Source organism: Lycorma delicatula, chromosome 3, assembly GCF_047948215.1.
Source record: "Lycorma delicatula isolate Av1 chromosome 3, ASM4794821v1, whole genome shotgun sequence".
NCBI lineage: Eukaryota > Metazoa > Arthropoda > Insecta > Hemiptera > Fulgoridae > Lycorma > Lycorma delicatula.
This window is the reverse complement of record NC_134457.1, coordinates 121631089-121651853: the sequence shown is the minus strand read 5'-3', so window position 1 is coordinate 121651853 and position 20765 is coordinate 121631089. Positions and strand designations below refer to the sequence as shown.

General features: G+C 31.7%; 1 protein-coding gene across 6 annotated transcripts in view; it reads right to left on the bottom strand.

Moving 5' to 3' along the window:
• LOC142321950 (uncharacterized) overlaps positions 1-20765 on the bottom strand; it is a 520381-nt gene that overhangs the window by 215854 nt on the left and 283762 nt on the right. For 4 of the 6 annotated variants that reach the window (XM_075360498.1, XM_075360497.1, XM_075360502.1 and 1 more), the window contains exon 3: positions 11121-11173. The exons of the other annotated variants lie outside the window; for them this stretch is intronic. The gene's annotated coding sequence lies outside the window, so the exon portion shown is untranslated. The remainder of the gene's footprint in view (positions 1-11120; positions 11174-20765) is intronic. 6 annotated transcript variants of the gene reach the window in all.

Below are 20765 nucleotides of genomic sequence, written 5' to 3'. Positions count from 1 at the left end.
TGTATCAACTTACCAGCAATATTGAATGCTGTATTCTATATACTCCTTATTTGTCTAAATTATATTTATTATCATGTTCTTTTGAAGGATCTTCGTTATTCGTATAATTATATATAAGAAGTATAAGCCTAAAATGTGATAACTGCGATCTAAAATATATCGGTATGACTAATCGTCCATTTTTAATTAGAATAAAAGAACATATTAACTGCATAAATAAAGGAAATAAAAAACAGTCTAACGTTGCTAAACGTATTTTAGAATACAAACATGATTATAATCCAAAGGAATTTAATGATAAATTGGAATATACTAATAATTATCATGAAACTAATATTTTAGAAAAATTTAATATTTATTTAAATACTAACAAGCTGATGAACGAACAAAACCACAATCGATAACGATATTCTATTCAAATAAATCATAAAATATAATTAATAGGTTGGCTAAACATTTGAGAATATCTTACGGACAAGACGTTTTTATTTAACTTACGACTTTACTTTTAAACTTGACAATCAACTGTTATGAATATACACATTTTAATCATTTATTTTATTTCATTTTAATTTACGTTCTACTATTTAAATGCGAAACTGTACATTTTATAATTAATCGATTATTCCTGATGATGACAGTAAATCCGAAAGCATTAGAATAATTTAACGTTCAATATTGTCGTCGGTAAGTTGAACCTTTTATTATATAGTTTATATAAATACTAACGGAACCATGCTAAGAAAATTTAATTATATGTAAACCCAGATAAATCTCATTAAATGTTATGAAAATGGAAACACAGAACGGGAAAAGTATGACAAAGAACCTACATAATAAATTACGTTTGTTTCGATTTAAATACGAAGCAAATCTTCAAGTTAGCAAATTTGAAGAGCTTATTCGTTACTAAAATATTTTTCTTTATCACTGAAAAAAGAAACAAATTAAAATTATCGGGAAAATAGTTACAAAAATATGATTAAATCGTCGAATGTTGTCTAAAATATAATTTAGTAGTAGAAACAAATATCACGATTAAAAAAAAAGAAATAAAATACCAATTCATACAGCTCGAGTCCATACACAAGATTTGATAAGTTTTTGAGTAATCAAATATAATCCCCATCGGAAATCAATTCACACGTTCCTCATCAAATATGTAGCAGACATTCCCGAGGCTAAACGTAAACCGATAAATCTTTTCTTATAACAAATAATAGTAACATTTTAGGCTAATAAGTACTATAAATAAAACGCAAACAAATGCACGCACATGGATTAACAGAAAATTTGTTTCAAGTGCTTTACAAAAAACTCAAATTCTTCGTCATAAAAATAAAATTAATTTTTTATTTTAATAGCATAAATGTGAACAATTACGATTACACAGGCCAAACAGTCGACCAAGATGGTCGACTGCTTTTACAATTGTTGGTTTGAGGCCGATTTCCGATAAGGTTTTGGCATTTTTTTAATTAATCTACTTAATACTCTTCGATAAAATGTGTGTAAAAAAGAGAGCTTAATATTTTATTTGTTAAAGAATTATAGAAAGATCTACTTGAACCGTATTGTAAACGAAATAAATGAAGGAAAAATGAAAAAAAAACAACACAAGTTTGTATCAGAAATCGGCTTCGATTCTACCAAAAAAAATGCGGGGTTGTATTAACTACCGTATTTATTCGAGTACCCCCCACCACCGGATAAGCCCCGCACCTCGATTTTCCGGACCGAAAATCTAAAAAAAAATCGAGTAATACGGGTATTTTAAAGTGCAAAAGATATGATAAAAAAATACGTAATTACCAAAATATTCAGAAAGTAAAATCTTAATTCGTTCGTTTAAATTACAATATTAATGAATTACCGAAAGTACTAGTTTAGTTCAGAATCAGTAGCCCAGTAAAACGAAAAGAAAGTATCATGCTGAAAAGGATCATTTCAATACACTTTTTAATATGGGATTTTATTTTTAATTAATGACTGTCACTGTCAATGTCTGTAGAAGAGTTACCGGTAGTCTCCACGTCTCTCTGCCAAAGGGGATCGTCTTCAATACCATCATGTTAATTAGATATTCCGCATTTTTTAAACTTTTCCTTACTAATTCCGTACCTTCCCAAGCATATTTTATCCAAACACAAATCTGGTTAAAATCTGGGCGTCTGATCCTTCCTGTAGGCGCTGATTTTCATCAGCCATCCATTTACTGTACAGTTGTTTTAATGCAGATTTTAACGGTTTTTTAATGCAGACATCTAGTGGTTGCAATAGAGATGTCAATCCGCCTGAAATCATTACTTGGTCTGTCATATCTTTTTTAAAATGTCTTTAACTTTATCAGTCGTATGCACCCGATAACTATCCATTACTAGCATATCTGTATTTTTTTTATTAAGTAAATCTCCTGATTGCTTTTGCCATACACACCTGATCCAATCTAAACTTAAAGTTTCGTCCATCCAACCTGATTCCTGTGCTCTGATAATAATTCCATTTACCTGTACGGTAGGAAGAGCTTTTCTTTTAAAAACAATGTTCTTATGTAAAACAATTTTCAACCATCAGAAGTAATGCAAAGCATAACACTACACCTTTCTTTTTTATTATCACCAATGCGAATCGTAACACCTTTTTCACCTTATTGTTTACGGTTTTGTCAAATGGCATTTCAAAATATTCGGGTTTGATCAGCGTTTCCTATTTGAGAAGGCAAATCGCCTTTATCTTTTCTAAGATTTATTATGTGCTTGTGAAAAAATGTAATATTTTTTGATCATAAGCGTCTGGAAGTCGTTGGGAAACGGTCGTCTTTCGTCTTATTGACAAATCATTTCGTGCAAAAAATCGTGTTATCCATCCGCGGCTTTTTTTTAAATCAACTTTATTCAATGATTTAGCGATTTCACGAGCATATGATTGACACATTTCCGTCGAGACAGCATAACCGCATTTCCTTTTTTCCATAACAAAGTCATACAATTTGTTTTTTTATGTCTGTGTATTTTGGTTTTAAGCCAAGAAAATCCCTTTTATTACCAGTGCCTTTCACCAGAAGTTTTCTTCTTACGCCGTCTCGAATGCAGCTTCCATCTATGTCAAGTTTTCTTGCCGCCCGGTTTTCAATTTTTTCAGCCTCTTCTATAACGCGCAGTTTTTCATTTACTGTAAAAAATCATAGACGCTGTCCTTTTGTACTCATTTTAATGCCGTAATTAAAATAAATCACCGTATTAAACTTTACAAGATAAACTAAACAGATAAAATGCACATAACCGTCCACATATACAAACAGTACAATGACTATGGCGAATAGACAAGACGACGATGGGTAACTGTAGTGTCATTAGCAGCCTATACAGAATGAATCAGTTTTATAAAAATACCGTAACTTCGTTCCTATCGATAATATGAACCGGATGTTAATAATTAAGGATGTATTCTGTATAAGCGGCATCCAGTACTGATAAACGAAAGCCTAATGTAGCTATATTTATGTGATTGAATTTAGGTACTTCTAAGAAAACGTTTACATAAATTATCCTAGCTAAAGGCTATGTTTCAAGTAAGCTCCGATCCCTTATTTTTTCTCTCCAATTACAAGAAAAAAAGTGCGGAGGGTACTCGAATAAATAGGGTAGTTTACTGTATAACAGTTTAAATTGCAAAGATATAGCAGAACTACCATCGTCAAAAATACACTTTATTAAATCTTAATAAATTTAAAAAAACCGTTCCTTATTATTTAATTCCTACTGTTTTCTAACAGTCTGAAAGCCCAATGATCTTCAGAAAATGGTCTTCGAGTAGTTTCAGACCGACTATCCACAACAATCAAGTTTGATAGTCGGCCAACTTCGGTGATTCTGTTGGCCGAAGTTGGCAAACTGAATTACCGAACTGTAATTAATATTTTCACACGTACACTTGCTCGCACCGCACGTCCCCCCCCCCATACACACACTTACATGGAGCCTAACACCAGTAAAGGCGCCTTTCCAAATTTGTTAAATGATTGTATTCCGAAACAGCGCATCAAAGCTTATTTCGAACTTTTCTGTTTTTTTCTTCTTTTAAGCGCCTTCTCCTAGCGGAGGTTGGCGGTCCTGCTCCGAACGTGATGATTGAACAGAGCCATGTCCACGTAAACTGAAGGGGGATATCCTAAAAGATCTTTAATGCAGTGGTTTCCCACTGCCTTCCGCATCCTAATGAGGTTGACCAATTATGGTTCTTCCGCATTTTGTTTTTTTTTTACACTATTAAAAAAATACCTTTGGGTGCAATAAACATTTTCATAATTTCGTTTCACATCATTAAATACATTTTTAGACTTAAATCCTGATTAATATAAGGATGACAACGTTTAATTATGGCTAAGCGTACCCATAACAACCCACCGGGCTGGTCTAGTGGTGAACGTGTCTTCGCAAATCAACTGATTTCGAAGTCGAGAGTTCCAACGTTCAAATCCGAATAAAGGCAGTTAATTTTATACGGATTTGAATACTAGATCGTGGATACCGGTGTTTTTTGGTGGTTAGGTTTCAATTAATCACACATCTCAGAAATGGTCGAACTGAGACTGTACAAGACTACATTTCACTTACGTTCATATACTTATCATCCTCTTAAGTAATACCTGACTGTGATTCCCGGTAGCTAAACAAGAAAAATGTATACCAATAACAAAATAACTATGCATTTTTTTAACTTCTACAATTAATGAACGTTTTTCTCCGGAAATCTTAATTTCATTGAAAAATAAAAAAAACGGGCACAAAATTTACTCCAAACAATTTTTTTTTTCTAATTTTATTTTTAGGCGTAGTAAACAATTTTAAAAACTAAATAAAAATGGAAAAATCTAATATTTAAAAAAATTTTTTTTAATTAACTCAAAAAAAAAAAAAAATATATATATATTTTATAATGCCTACTGCGGATGAATTAATATAAAAGAGAAAAAATACACTTATTATAATTTTAAAAAATTCCATAAGACACATGGAACCTAATTCCAGGCTTTAACCTTCATTGCAGATAATATAGTCGCAATCCCAACAAATATCGTATTGGTACAATATGATTATTAAAGATCATATGATGGAAGTGTGTGTGTATGTGTGGTCGGTGGAGGGGAGCGCGCGTGCGGTGCGCGCAAGTATACGTGTGAAAATATTAAAACAAGAAATGGCTATAAAGTTAAATTAAATAAGTACTCAGGAATTCATAAAAAATAACGGATCCTATCAAACCGATAACTCGATCGATAGACACGGTTACACTGAAGAAGCTTCAGTCACAAAACTTCTTCGTGACCTAGTATCGAAAATTCTGGTACGTTTTTTTAATATTTCTATAAAAAAAAAATTACTCATAACGTAATGTAACGACAGGACTAGCGTAAGACTAAAGTAATACGAACAGAAATAGGAAGGCATTCCAATTATTCGCAAGCCCACTCATGTACCCAATTAGCTGGCACATCAGACACGCCCCTCTTCAAACGCAGCACGCCACATCATCCGACCTACCATCACCGTCCAGTAACCACTACTAACATCCACCCACTAGAGTGCAACCCTCTTGCTACCATCTATTAAAATTAACAGCCAAAACCAGGCACCGGTTCCGCCCTTGTAATCATCCTCAATATATGATCGATCAACCCTTTACTACAAACTCGAGCCTACCATTTTAAAAATATATTGAAATGGATATTCCGAAGTGTAAAATAAGCCGAAACATATAAAAAGATAAATTAAATCTGCGCGACTTCCAACCCCAATGGTGTGATATACAAGTCATCGCATTATCAAAGCGTAAAAATTAAATAAAAAATTACACAGACATGCACTCACGAATAATAAAATTAACATAAATTTAAAGTAATCTATAAGACTAACTATTTTATATACCACATTAAAGTTATTGCTTATACTTTATCTTAGAAAAGATTTTTTACATTAAAAAATTAACAACTAAAAAAAAAATAGACAGAAACTATAAATTATAATAAGATGGCAAAGAGAAAAGCTAGAGAACCAAAAAGAAATATTAAAATCTATAACTAGATCATGTCAACAGTTAAACAGTTATCAGGAGAAAAAAAAAAGAAGCGATAAAATAAATACAAAACGGAAAAGAAAAGAAAATTTGTACTACCTTTATTAGTATAGACAGAATTTTTGTTGTTTTCTTATAAGTCTTAATTTTTTCTAATGCCTATTTTTCTTCTTCGTGTTATTTTTTTATTTCCTTTATATCTACTACCAATGACTGTTTAATTAAAATACGCAAATATTGAAGATTTTCATGCGACTGGCGCTCCTTTCCTCTGTTTTGTTTCTTTTTGAAATTAAGTTAAAAAATCGATAAAACATTAATAATGAATTTATCAAGTTAATTCTGAAAGAAAGCTATTTAGAGAAAAAGGAAGATTACTGAAAAAATTATTACTTGTAATCAAAAGAAGCTTAAAAACACTCATCGGAACTAAACTGGATAACTAAAATGTACGGTTCATGTTTGGCTACACTAAGGAGAATTAGCAACATCCACTTGCAACAGTTACAATAGTTTCTTGAACTTCTAACTTGCTTATCATCCAAGTTAACTTACGCTAACATCTTGAACTTAAATTCATTAGATTAGAACGTAATATATAAAATGAAGCACAGAAAAAGTTTGTATTAATACATTTAGGTACGATCTACGAGTAGAATAACAAAATATCCTTACATGCAATGATATAATGCCCATCAAAGTTTATTCAAATAAAGAAGGAAAAGAATGTTAAGCCACAGAGTACCACACAAACGGAAAGCGGCAGGAAGGAAATAAAAAAATTATATCTTTTAGTGAGTTATTCACTAACGAATAATGTCAGATGTTAAACAGTTATAACAGAAATATGAAACCGTATTAAAGTAAATTTAAAAATAAATAGTTGTTCATGCGAATGATTCAGGATCAATCGACAAAATTGTTTGAAATAAGTCTTTCAAGCGAATATCTATCTTTAACGATGTACTGTACACACTATGAAAAACTGAAAAGTTACAAAAGTGTACAAAAGCTTTTGCTTTTGTACACTTAAGCTTTTGTACTATTTGAAAATAGTACACGAATATACCATAAAACCATTACTTAAGATGATTTGACATAACCAACACAACGACAAAGTTTTATCTATTTATTTTTTCAAATAAAAAATGCACGAGATTCAAAGAATTTACAGAAAAAAATAAAGTAAATTATTTTAATATAAAAAATTCACACGATTTAAGTAAAAAAAAATCTTGAGCAAGATTTCTTATTTTATTTAGTATAAATATTTTCTATAATTTTTTGCGTAATATACAAAATATAAATTGAATGAGAAAACTACGAGGTATAATCTTTTTTATTTAACATTAAAATACATTTTCTGTTTATAAGAAAATTAAATTATTATAACCATAATTGGAAGAAATAATTAAAAATAATGAGTAGATTCTACACACAATTATCAAGTTTAAACTCGCTCACCACTGTGACACACTGCATAAGCACGTATGAAAAATACACCAATACAAAGTCAACGTATCCTCAAAACGAGGTTACACTTTGTTGTCCACCTTAAAATGAATGTAACTGAAGGACTACTCAATTTCATCAAATTTTCACATGGACAACTTCAGATACACTATTATAGCATATCTAAATTTCAATGGAATTGATCGAGTTTAGTTTTGGATATTTTCGAGCCACAAATTTTATACATAATCGTCACTCTCTCTCTCTCTCTCTCTCTCTCTCTCCATATATATATATGTATAAAAGGAAATTATACATTAAGAGAATGGTATTTTCTTACTCCTCAAACCTCAAAACGTAACGAAAATTTAATTTCACCCGTCCAACCTCACCACTCAACCGAAGTAATACTACTGCACTTTTCTTCGAAAAATCGGTAAAAAAATTGCTTTAGATTTGTAAATAATATATTATCATTTAAAGTCGAATATAAATTAAATAGTTATAAAAATCGAAAACAAAATTAAGATAAAATATGCATTTCTGTTTGTTTTGTTATTTACATTACATTTGAAAATTAAGTAAAAATATCTACGCCAAGAATCCAACCAGGGACCTCAAAGAACATGAAACAAAGAACAACATCTTCAAAATCTGAGCTATAGAGACGTCAATTTTAAACTAATGATAAAGCTCTGAGGTCAAAAAATTATTTTTAACACTTTTTTGAATGAAGATAATTTTAAACAGAAACTGATAAGATCAAAGTAACAACTCATGAAATTAAAAAACGTCATCTAAAAGAATTTGCATTATTTAATCTAACTTCCGCAAAATTCTTGAATTTTATTTCTCTAGATTAACGAGCGATGCAGTTAAGGATGTCAAAATAAAGTTTCTATTTTCTGAAACTTTATTTTGACATCCATATTGAAGGTACGAATGTATGGAGGATGACATCCTACATATTGAAGGTACGAATGTACCTTCAATTATGATTTTCTGACATTTTGTGACTAAAGCTCAAAAATTGCAATATAAAATTAATAATGAATAAATTGTCAAAATTTAACGTCTAAATATTAAATATAAGAAATATGTTTTTAGATGTAAGTATCATTTTTACTTTATTATTAATAATTTAAAAAGTTTATAATACATAAACTTATAAAGTAAAGTAAACTTATAATACATGAAGTTTATAAGTTTATTATATATATATATATATATATAATAAACTTATATATATATATTAAGATGGCAAAAATAAATTGAATAAAAAATGAAATAAAATGTTCAACGGCCTTAGTTACCAGAATCTACTTTTTTAATCTTACGTACTGACTTTGATTCTTTCTAGCTGAGAAAGTATTTTTCGCATTTTCATATAAAAAATAATCTATATTTGCGGAAAAATTTGTAATAAATCTTATCACCTTATGTAAACAATCATTAATGCAGTTTATAATATCAGTGCCCGAGAATTAACTGAACAACTTTGATGTCTTGGAAAAAAAAGTCCTACTAATGAACCGTTGGCCTCTCTTTAACGGGTAACTCATAAAGTATCCTTCGGCAAACACTAGATAGCGCTGCGATTGCATACGTAAGTTGCCATCAATCCACACATGAAAGTATATGGTTTTTACTGAAACAAAATCAGATACGCAAGTTCGCGCAATTTCAGAACTCGGTATAACTTAGAGCTACCCTCTACAACAAGTATTCGTTCATGGTATGGTATATTTAAAGAAAACCGGCAATGTTGAACATAAGAATGGTGCAGGCAGGCCTACAACAACAGATGAAAAAATGGAGATCGTTCGTCAGTCTTTTTTTCGCAGCCCTGGGAAGTCGACTAGGAGTATAGCGAGATTTAAATCTTCCGCGATCTACCGTTCACGATTTTTGAAGAAACGATTAAAATTGGGTCCTCTTAAATAAAAAAAATATTTTGCAACACATTACACTACAAGATCGCACTGCTAGAAAGGAATTTGTATGATAGAATAAATTTAAAATTATTGTTATCGTAAAAAGTTATGTTAGACGAGGCTATATTTCACGCGTCTGGAAAAGTGAACCACAGAATGTTCGAGTATGGGAATCAGTAAACATAGGTGTTACACTTGACCGTATACAGATAACCCAAAAGTTAATGTTCTGGTGCGGACTACTTCACCATCATGTGTGTGACTGGTTATTTTTTTCTTTACGGATACGGCAGTTAACACCACTATTTATCTCAACTTATTAGAAGGATTTGTTTACCCTCAGCTTGAAAAGGTACAACCCGATATCATATTCCAAAAAGATGGAGCGACATCACAGTGAGCTTTATTAGTGCGTGAATCCCTCTACAACACACTCCCAAATCGCTGGATTGGACGCAATGAACCGATCGTTTGGCCACCTCGACCACTAGATGTAAATTACTCCATGCGTTTTTTTTATGTGGGGTTTGATCGAGGATAATGTATACAAAACCGAATATTGATGACTTTTTTCCAATCTCCACGGAATCGGATTCCACAGTGAAGTATAACACAATCCGGGGGAGTGTCCTTTTATAAGCCTTTTTGCCTCAAACGAGAACACCCAAAGGAGCATTCTCGGCAGGACTACGGTCTTTTCAACAGGACGAGAGTCCCCGTTCCTCATCACTGCTACCCATCTGTGCATGCAAAAACGAATTGCAGCTCAGCAGGGAGCTGCCCCTCTTCCCCTCGTTGACCTAGTAGCCTTATCCCGCGTGATAAAATGAGATGTAGCACGGAACTGTATCTCATTCGCCATCATAGGGCCTACGATACTCTCCACCGTAAGTGGCCCAGTAATCAACTCACATTGCAAGCGCTCCCTGTCCCAGGTCCGACAGGCAAACACTACATGCTCCGGAGTGTCGAGCTCCCCGAAGGATAAACAAAAGGGTCATCAAGAGATCTGCCCAAACCTACGGCTGACCTATGGCTTCACCTGCGGAACCAGGCGGTGAGTCCACCGCCCGGTGAAGGAACGATTCAACGAGCCTGACACGCTTGAAACATCCTATCTTGCATCTCAGCCTTTCCAGCCCCCCCCCTCCCCCCTTGGAGAAGCCCAATCCGCATGGTGGCAAGTTACTGAAATGGGGGGACCCCCGCAATAAGCAGCACCGCATCAGAAGAGTATTGATGACCCTAAGAAGAGGATTGTTAACGCATTCGAACTCAAAGACGTAGATATGTTACTATGAACACGGCATGCAATTCATTTCCGGTTGGATATTTTACGAATAACTAACGGTGCACACATTGATTGTCTTTCGTAATAAGTAAAAAAAAATGCAGTTTTATGGTTTCTAAATTCATACAACCCATTTTTATCTTAAAAAAAAAAATGATCTACTCAACATCCAACATCAAAAATGTTCAGATAATTCTCGGACAAACGTATTTCTATGTATGGAAAAATATAATAAATTACACATTATAATAGTATCAAATTAATAAAAGATGAATTTACAAAATGTTAACTAAACCTAAATCGTCTACATTACCAATAACTTGATAAAATAAATATCTAGATTTAACAAATAATAAATATTAACTCACGTTTTATGTCCATAACCATGAAAATGTGCAGGTAATTTTAAACAGACACACACCTGAAAAAAGAAACAAATTTTAATTACATTGTTCACTAAACAGACATTAGCAAGGGTAGTCGTAAACAATACGGTTTCTTAATAAAAAAAAATTATCATAGTTTCAAGAGAAGTCAAAAAAATGTTTAAAAAACTTCTAAAAATATTTTTAGCTAAAATTGCCTACATATTTTTTGATAACGAAATCGACCACACGTATGGGTTACGTTTTAAATTCGAAACTCTTACATTAAAAATTCGTTAACGGATGCAAAACTGAAAGGATGATTTCTATTTTCAGTAAAAATACGTTACAAATCGTACGTTCAAAGTTAAGAAATAAATAGAATAACACTACACGATCGAATTAAGAGGCTAGTTTTCAATAATATTTCTGCGTGTACGTGAAAGTATCATAACCGTAAAGGTTGCAGGCGACCTGATATAAATCACAGGTCCCTTGTAAAAATAGCACAGCCTTAAAAATACCACCAGACTTATTAATCGGCAATGTGAAGAGTGAAGAGGTTTCTCGGTAGTCATATATACGGTTGTATATCAGCATACCAAGCTCAACGAAATCCAGTTAGTATTCAGCTCTACATTTTCATTCAATCCAGGGGTTGGCTTTATAGTGAATATCACGCTCTCCGAAATAGTAACACTAATCGGTGCATCTTATACGTCTATGCTTTACATGCGCCACATATACTGAGTTTTAACGTAAATCTAAAAATTAATTTACCCGTTTCTCCAGCGAAACAATGCTTTACAAACTACTTCAACTCTGCACGGGAATCATTATTTCTGCTTTATATGAAATTCTGAGGAACAGTTTTCTAATTTTATTAAGTAAACCTCATTTTTTTATATAACGAGCACTCCATCGGAATTTCCAATTTTTTTATTTTAAATGAGTTTCAAATTTTCTGTCGGCTCCCGCTTTATAATAATTATTCTAAGGGTTTTTATTCATTCAAAACTAGTTTTTAATACAACCAAAACAAAATAAAATCAAAATCTATGTAAAAATAACTGCTACACGAAAATAATGGACCTATACAATTTACCCTCAAAAATTAATCATGAGACTCGATGAATATTCTAATCCTAACGAGTTTTAGAGCACAAAAGAGACATCTGACATCATCCGGAATCGCTTTCTATTTTTAATATTTTTATTTGGCCATTTACTAAAAATATTCCTTCCCTGATAAACCCACAATATCACACTACTGATACAGGTCGTGCCTAAAATAAACAATATACATGGCTTTAAAATTCACTCTACTAAACCGGATAAGATCTGATCACCCGTTTTGAACTCAAGGTATTCGAACTAATTTATATTTGTAACCAGCTTCTGTACACGCAGTGTCCGATCGACTGTAATGATCTATGATGACAGCTGCATTTATGTAGATATTATATATAGCGTATTATTCATACCACAAAGGAGCTACATTAATATGAATATCTATATCCGAATTTTCTCTTGACCTTTTGAATTTCCAACGTAACGCGACGTAAGTAAACTCCAAAAATTAAACTTTTGTTTCTAATTAGTTAGAATTGCCAATTTTTGGTAAAGACTGTAAAGAATAGACATCCATGATGTATCTAAATAAGATTTTTCTGAATGAACTTCCCCAATTTTTTTCTAAAATAATGAAATATGGAGAAAATAAGTAAAACAGCGGATAAAAAAATGTTTATGGTTGCGTTCTGATGTTTTTTTATGATGTTGAAGGAAATTAAAAATTTATAATTTTGTATAGTCGTATCTCACTAACTGCAGTTAATGTGCGACCTAGTATCATCGCGAAGCGCAGATTGATAAAGGACAAAATATTAAGTGTACCTAAAATATGTATAACTTTCAAAGATATGAAAAAATTAAAAGCGATTGATGGTGAAATAAGAAACAATCATTATGTAAAAATATCTTTGTTCGACACGAATACTTATAACATCGAGTTACATCACAACAATACGTCTACTGGTACACCGAATGAATATATGTAAGTTATTTTTCATTAAATATTATCAGAAATAACATTTAATGATGTCAAAAACTCTAAATTTTAAATTGTTGAGAAATCAAGAATTACTATTTCAAAATTAGTACTGATGACAAGTTAAGATTACAGTATGGTTTTGTTGCAAAATCACATTTATATACAGGATGACATAATTCTTCATTCAAAGATATTCTTATAATACCTACACTGCGGTTAATATGGTTGTTAAAAACGTTTTAAGTTAAAAAAAAGAAAAACAACATCAAAATAAGCTTTATACATTTTATATTTTTTACTACTGGATAGATGGACGATGAAAACATAAGATAATATGCAACAGCTTTTCACACTACTATTCATTTTACTTATACTGCTGTAGTTTGTTTCTGTAAATCCTTTATCTATACCTAGCTATGTTGATTATTAAAAATTATACATTTACACATTCGTACTGCTACAATAAGCCAACCCCAAATTGCCGTCAGCCTTCTTTTCTTTTCATGTTGAAATGAATTTTTGCAGCGGATGAAAAGTGTCAAGCCTGACCCCGAATCAAACGTAGAAAGAAAAAATCTACCGATCCACCATTGAAATCAGTATAATTATTCATTTAAAGCTATTTTCCACAAGTTCCTGACAAACAGTACAGATATTTTTATAAACTACACAATACTTTAACAAATAATCTACAATCTCTACTCCAAATATTTTTTTATAACTTTCCGAGTTTTCTTCAATCTCCCGCATGTTGTAAAGGTAATATCTTTACAAATTTACATCCTCTCTAATATTATCACGATGCAAATACATCCGGCGAAAAATTCAGCGTGTTAATGGTTATCTAGTTTAATAAATGTATATTTGATGATAATATTCAGTTAGGTAAGCAGGCGAGAGCAAAGCAAACACGGGATATGTGAACTTAGTATTAACAATGGGAGATGCACGTTCGCTACTGCGCATTCGATGTTCGTTGTTCCTAACGACGACTAGAACATGATATTTCAATGTGCTAAAAAGAGAAGATAACGATAACGTAACCGTTTAAGATTCGATTACATAAAAAAATAAACAGTAACATAAACAAACTTATATTTGTAAATCGGATATTATTTCTAATTAAATCTCTTAAAATGCAAACAAATCAGCAAAATATATAGAATGCGGATAAAATAAAATTTAAATATAAATTGCAATTTAGCACGAAACATAAACTTCACCTTTAATAACTAGTAATAAAAAAAGCGTGCAAATAATTTGTTACAAAGCAAAACATAACAAAACAATAATTTAATTTAAAACAATCCATTTATCATTTTTTATTTATTTTTTATACCCAGACTGCAATAATATGGGAAACGAGTTACTAAACAGAAATAAAAATTTTCTACATTACGATCGTGCTTAACTTGATAATTTTGTCCGGAAATGTTACAAATCTTATTGTAACAATCTTAATGATTACAATAATGTAATCTTGTCCGGAAATGTTACTTTTTTTAATATAAATACTGATATTTAAATTAAAAAGGTACTGATATTAAAATTCCATACAGACTGACAACTTTTTATTATTTTTTAAATAACTATTTTGATTATTTTCGAGAAAGAAAATGATATTTCTTAGAAAATGTTGAGTGGGGAAAAAAGCTGATACAGTTGTAATATTTTCCTGGCACTGGTTATTTATTCTTAAATAGTGATACATCAAAATAAACCAAAAAGAAGTTTTAAAAATGCAAAAGATCGATATGTTTCAAAGTTTTATCGGCTCCTCCACCCTTAAAGTATTTTTATTTTTTGTTCACTTGCACTACTACGCCTAGGAAGACATTAAAAGAATCGGTTAAAAAATGCAATAAATAGAAAAAAGATTGCTTTTTTCGGTTTTTGTGGAAGGGGGGAATTTTGAAGCAATTTTTTTTTTTTAATGGAAGATAAAGAAGCTTAATATAAAGTGGGGTTATGTTTGTAAAATTTTGAGAAAATTGACCCCAAAAAACCTATCTATCCCACCACCTGGAGATATTGATCCAAAAGGTTTACCAACGAATTGCGCTATACACTCGAGTCTTTGTACAAAATTTTATCAAAATCGGTTTATCCGGTCAAAAGTTAGTAAGCTTCAAACGCGCCAACACACGTACGTAAGAATTATACCCACTTTTTTTTGTTTTTTGGGGTTCATGTGTCATGAAACGTCGAGAAATGACCTCATGCAAGCGTAATGGAAAACCTCATACACCAACTTTTGACTGATTACCATACTTTCCTTCTCGAAGTACAGCTCTAGAGCTACGATGCCAGGAAAGTAAAAACTGAAAGAAATTATCAGGAAACTGGATGGTTATTAATAAATAAAAAAATAAAATGCTTCAAACGGAACGGAACGGAACGCAAGAATGACGCGAGTTTGAATATTTCTCCCTACAGATCGCAGAGCCTGAAACATGTACCTTGCTGCTGTATCTTTCTATTATTAGGCGGGTTTCATCGGTTATTTAGTGGCGGTTATAAATGTTAAGTTTTATTTATGGACGGATTTGGTAATTTGCGTTCCTATCCGTATGGACCAACGTGAAATTTATTTACTGGTTCTGACCATGGGATACAAAGATTTTGAGCCTAGTAATCTCGGCGTGATTCCCCTTCAGTCCATCCTTTCAGTTTTTCGGTACCAGCAACTATGGGCTAGCAGGAATGCGCCTACCGGAGCCCTAGTTATTTGGAGGGAGAAATGCGACCCGTTCCTACTTAAAATGCACCTATTTAACATGTTCTCCTAAGGTAAGCCGTTTACCCAGGACTACTCCCACGTACTTGACTGTTTTCTCAAAGGGGATTTTCTCTCTTGAGATTTCCAGCTGCCTGGTTGGAGCACGTGTCTTGTATGAAACATCACTGCCACTGATTTTTCACCGTTAACCTTGGTTCTCCATATATCGAGCCACGGCTCTACTAGATCCAATTGCCGTTGCAGTCTCTCGATCGCGTAATCTACACTTCCGGATTCATAATAATTTGCCGTGTCGTCTGCGTATAGAGCTGTTTTGACTCCTTCCGACAGCGGCATATCGTTGACGTAGGCCGAGTACAAGAACGGCGAAAGGACTGCTCGTGGGGGGACTCCAGCGGCTACGTCTCTGCTGGAGGAGATTGTTCCCCCTACGCGTACAACAAATTGTCGGTCTAATAAATAAGACAATATCAATCTGACATAGCGACAGGGAATCGTCGTATGTGCAAGTTTATACAGCAAGCCGCTATGCCAGACTTTGTCAAAGGCTTTACCCACATCTAGGAAAACGGTTGCAATTACCGCTTTTCTATAAATGCTTCAAACATCTTACTGAAAAATTATAAATGTTAAATATATTCCTAATGAATTATTTACCTCAGAAACTCATTTGTTTGTAAATATGATAATTTTTTACTGTAATAAACAAAAAGGCCAAACAAGGGCAGGAACTTGAAATCACCAAAATAAAATGCAGAGCATTACAACACCGCTTCTATAATCGGTATTGATAAATAATTTACAAAATCTTATTTTCACTTACAGCTTAGTTCTTAGTAACGTACGCAGAGATCTACGTTTCATGAGAACGTTCGGTATGAAATTAAATTAACAACGTTATTTAAAAAATTAAAATCTTCGAAAGGTATGTTTGAAATTTCGGTCAGCGATACAAAATGAATTAATAGCTGCAAAATAGTTTTTTTTTATATTAGGACTGAGATAGTAAACATACGTCCTTAATTTTAAAATTTCAAATTTAATTCATATAAAACAATACGATAAACAGATATCTCCCAGGAGTTAAATTCAAAACCGGAAGAAAATCAAACCTGTAAAGAGAAATATTAATTTTACAAATAATTATACTCTGCTGCTAGAACGGGATTTTATAATGTATTTATTAACATTAATAATGCAATAATAGCTTTCAAAAAATGCTTATCAAGTGATCAAGTGACTAATGACAAAAAAATAAAAATATTATTAAGTTAATTTTTGTTTATTGAACAGTAACAAATTAAAAGAACAAAAAGAATAACACATTTTCAAAGTTTCATTATAATTTTATTACGATGGAAAATGAAATGAATTCATTTGTTTCAATGAATCCAGATAAAATAAGAGAGGATAAATTCATAATTTATATTACTTGACAGCAGGTAATACAGATATGAAAGAGCGGGGAAAAAAAGAAAAGTATATTCTGTCACGTAAAGTTCCCTCGTGAATTCCCTTCGGTAGTAATTTATTGACAACAGCCGGATACATTTTAAAGATTTATAAAGACGTTAAAATTAGCTGTCAAAAAATCAACTATTCGCCGACATCACTTTTAGTTGTTTTCATATCAAAAAAGTGTTTAGCATATATCTAGACGTAATATTTATAACAGTAAAAGAGCAACTGAAAATATTTTACCAGGATTCAATCTAGTAGACCATACAATTTTCAATTAAAAAAATGAAATAAAATTTTTATATATGTATAATCTGGTTAACACACAAAAGGAACATAAAAGTACAATACATTGCCGATCGAAGACAATACATAGCCGATCAGTAAGGTAAGAAGCATTGATCAAAATAATTTTATTCTCCGTGGGAAACATCTTTAAGAGCAATAAAAAAAAATCACATAAGATATACAACCGAGTTCTGAAACAAAACTTTCATAACGTTCTTAATAGTATTAGTACGGTTATAAATTTCTGCCTAAAAACTTAATGCTTAATAATAACTCTTCATAATACAAATTTGTAAAAAAAAATAAAAAAAATAATTTAAATACCCTTTTTTTACTTCAATTTCGTTTTGTAACTGATCATTTTATTCAAAACATTAAAAAAGTACCATTTTTTGTTACTTTTCATTAAATTCAACTTCGCGACCGTGCGAATAAAGTATAAAAAATTGGTCTAAATTAATAAATTAATAGCTTAATAAACTAAACATTAATCAGTGTCCATCTCTGATTTACCAATGTCTCAAACAATTGTTTTCTTTATTGGCTTTTTTAAAATAAAAGCTACCGAGGGCTATTCAGAAAGTAAGGAACGTTTCCACCTGACGCCGCCAGGCGCACACCAATCGCGTATATATTGGTGTGGTCGTGCTCGGCACCTCAGTCAGCGTCCAGCCGTGACAACGGAAACATCTCCGCACTGCCCGTTTTTTTATATACAAATTTGAAATGTGTGCTGCAATCGAAAATCCCGCCAGTTGTGAGGTGCGGTCTGTGATTCGTTTTTTGTTGGCAAAAAACTTAAAACCAATAGAAATTCATCGGGAACTGTGTGAAGTGTACGGGAACAACGTAATGAGTGAAAGTTCTGTCAGGAAGTGGTGCATTCAGTTTAAAAATGGCCGAACAAACGTTCACGATAAATAGAAGAGTGGACGTCCGAGCATTGTGACTGACGATCTGGTCTCCAAAGTTGACTCGTGAAAAACCGCCGTTTCACAATAATTGAGCTTTCTCTATGTTTCCCACAAGTTTCATGGACTTTATTGTTTGAAATTGTTTCACACAAGCTAGGCTACCATAAATTTTGTGGAAGATGGGTGCCATAAACACGTCACTGAGTGGTTAAGATCACAGGCGGCAGAATTCTATGACACATGAATTTCAAAGGTTTTCCACTGCTATTATAAGTGCCTGAATTTGTATGGGGATTATGTTGAAAAGTAGTATTTTAGTCCCTCTTTCACATGTATATAATAAAAAAAATTTCTTGTACTTAGTTTTTTAAAATTCCAAAACGTTCCTTATTTTCTGAATAGCCCTCGTATTTCGGTTCAGGATAAACTTAAGAAAAGATTTTCAATAAATTGAATTATTTTAATTTATTGTCCTTAAAATATCTAACATTTTTTTTAGAATCATTTACTAATAGAAACAAAAAGAAATAAAATAATGCGTATAATCAAGAAGTAACATAATATCCAGAAGTAGAATTTTCAGGCTAGAATAAAAATTACAGAGCACACGATTAGACGCTGAGCAAATAACAACCATTACAACTGCGCAACAAAATCATTAAAAGAATTAACGATTCTATTTATCAGGAACTATTTACGTTGTTTTCTTTTTTTAACTGATCACATTCACTTATAATAATTTTAATTCTACAGGCACTTATTAAAAAAAAAACAAAAAAAGACGTTTTTATGTAAGAATTCCTCTTCACGGAATTTTAGTTGATTTCATAAAATAAAAATCAATTTTTACCTAATCTCTCTCCAACACTTAAGTAAAGTAAACATTACTTGTCTAATTTCCTTACAACTAATAAAATTATTTTATAAACATATAGCCCAAAAACTGTACAAAGACTAAAATTAATTTCAAAAAAGTAAATAAATTTTAAAAGAATGTTTTTTCACGATTCATTATATTTTAATTAAAACACATTAAGAATAAACCTTCTCAGTTCAATGTGTACTAAAATGATTACAAAAAGCAGGCTATATTACGCCTAGCATTAAATGATATCGTAAATAAAAATGTGATCAAATAGTTCGTGCCTGAACGTTCTATAAATCTCCACAAAAGCAATTATATAAAAAAAGTATATATTTCAAATACTATTTCGTATCAACCGTAATAATGGTTTAATTATTACAAACTGTCTTAATCATCTTATCAACACGAACATCCAGTTTTTTTAACCACCCCTGACGACTGATATAGTTATTTTAAAAACAGCGATGAACGGTAAAATTTGGTTCAAAAAAGCCCAAATTGGGTGAAGAAAAAGAGAAAACATTATGAAAGCTGATAGGGCACGCGTTCCAAACGGACTTAATATTTTTTTCCAAAATTTAACACGATTTTCGTGGTTGAAAAAAAGGAAACCTTTTTTAAATAACAAACGATTCAACATAACGAAAGATATGATTTTAATAATTATATGTTAGTTCAAAAATTAGTAACTTTGTTTTTAATTTTTTATATGAAGGTTTTTCTCATCATGTAATCTTGTATTTATAGCAGCACAATATAATACAAGAATTAATTAATAATGTTAACGCATCACGGATGTACCAATAAAACTGATGCATTACAATTAGACAGCTGACATGCTATATATCGCTTTTCTTTTTTTTAAATTAATTTCGTATGCTCAGTCAACTGACCGACGAATACGCTTGCCAGTCATATAAGGCAACATAAAAATAACATCGCAACCATATTCATCTTTCGGAAGTAATGTATTCTTTAGAAGGTGTCATTAATACAAATAGAAGGTTTAAAAATTCTATCCGGCACAATGTAACGAAAGTATATTATTTAAAAAATAATAAAGATAAAAATTCTTTTCATATTGTCACTTCGGCTAAAAAGTATTTGTCCGAGAAGTTCTTCCGAAAATGAGAGAAATTTGACTCGAAAGGTTACAGAAGTTTTCCGTCCGCCCACGTACACAAAAAGATTGGAGTTCAGCTCTTTAAAAGTTTTATCGACAGATACCAAAAGTTCATTGGGATTTAAACTAAAAGTTTATTATATATACTTCTTCTAAGTTATATAATTAGAAAGATGAGAAAATAAGTTTAAATACAGTCTTATATTA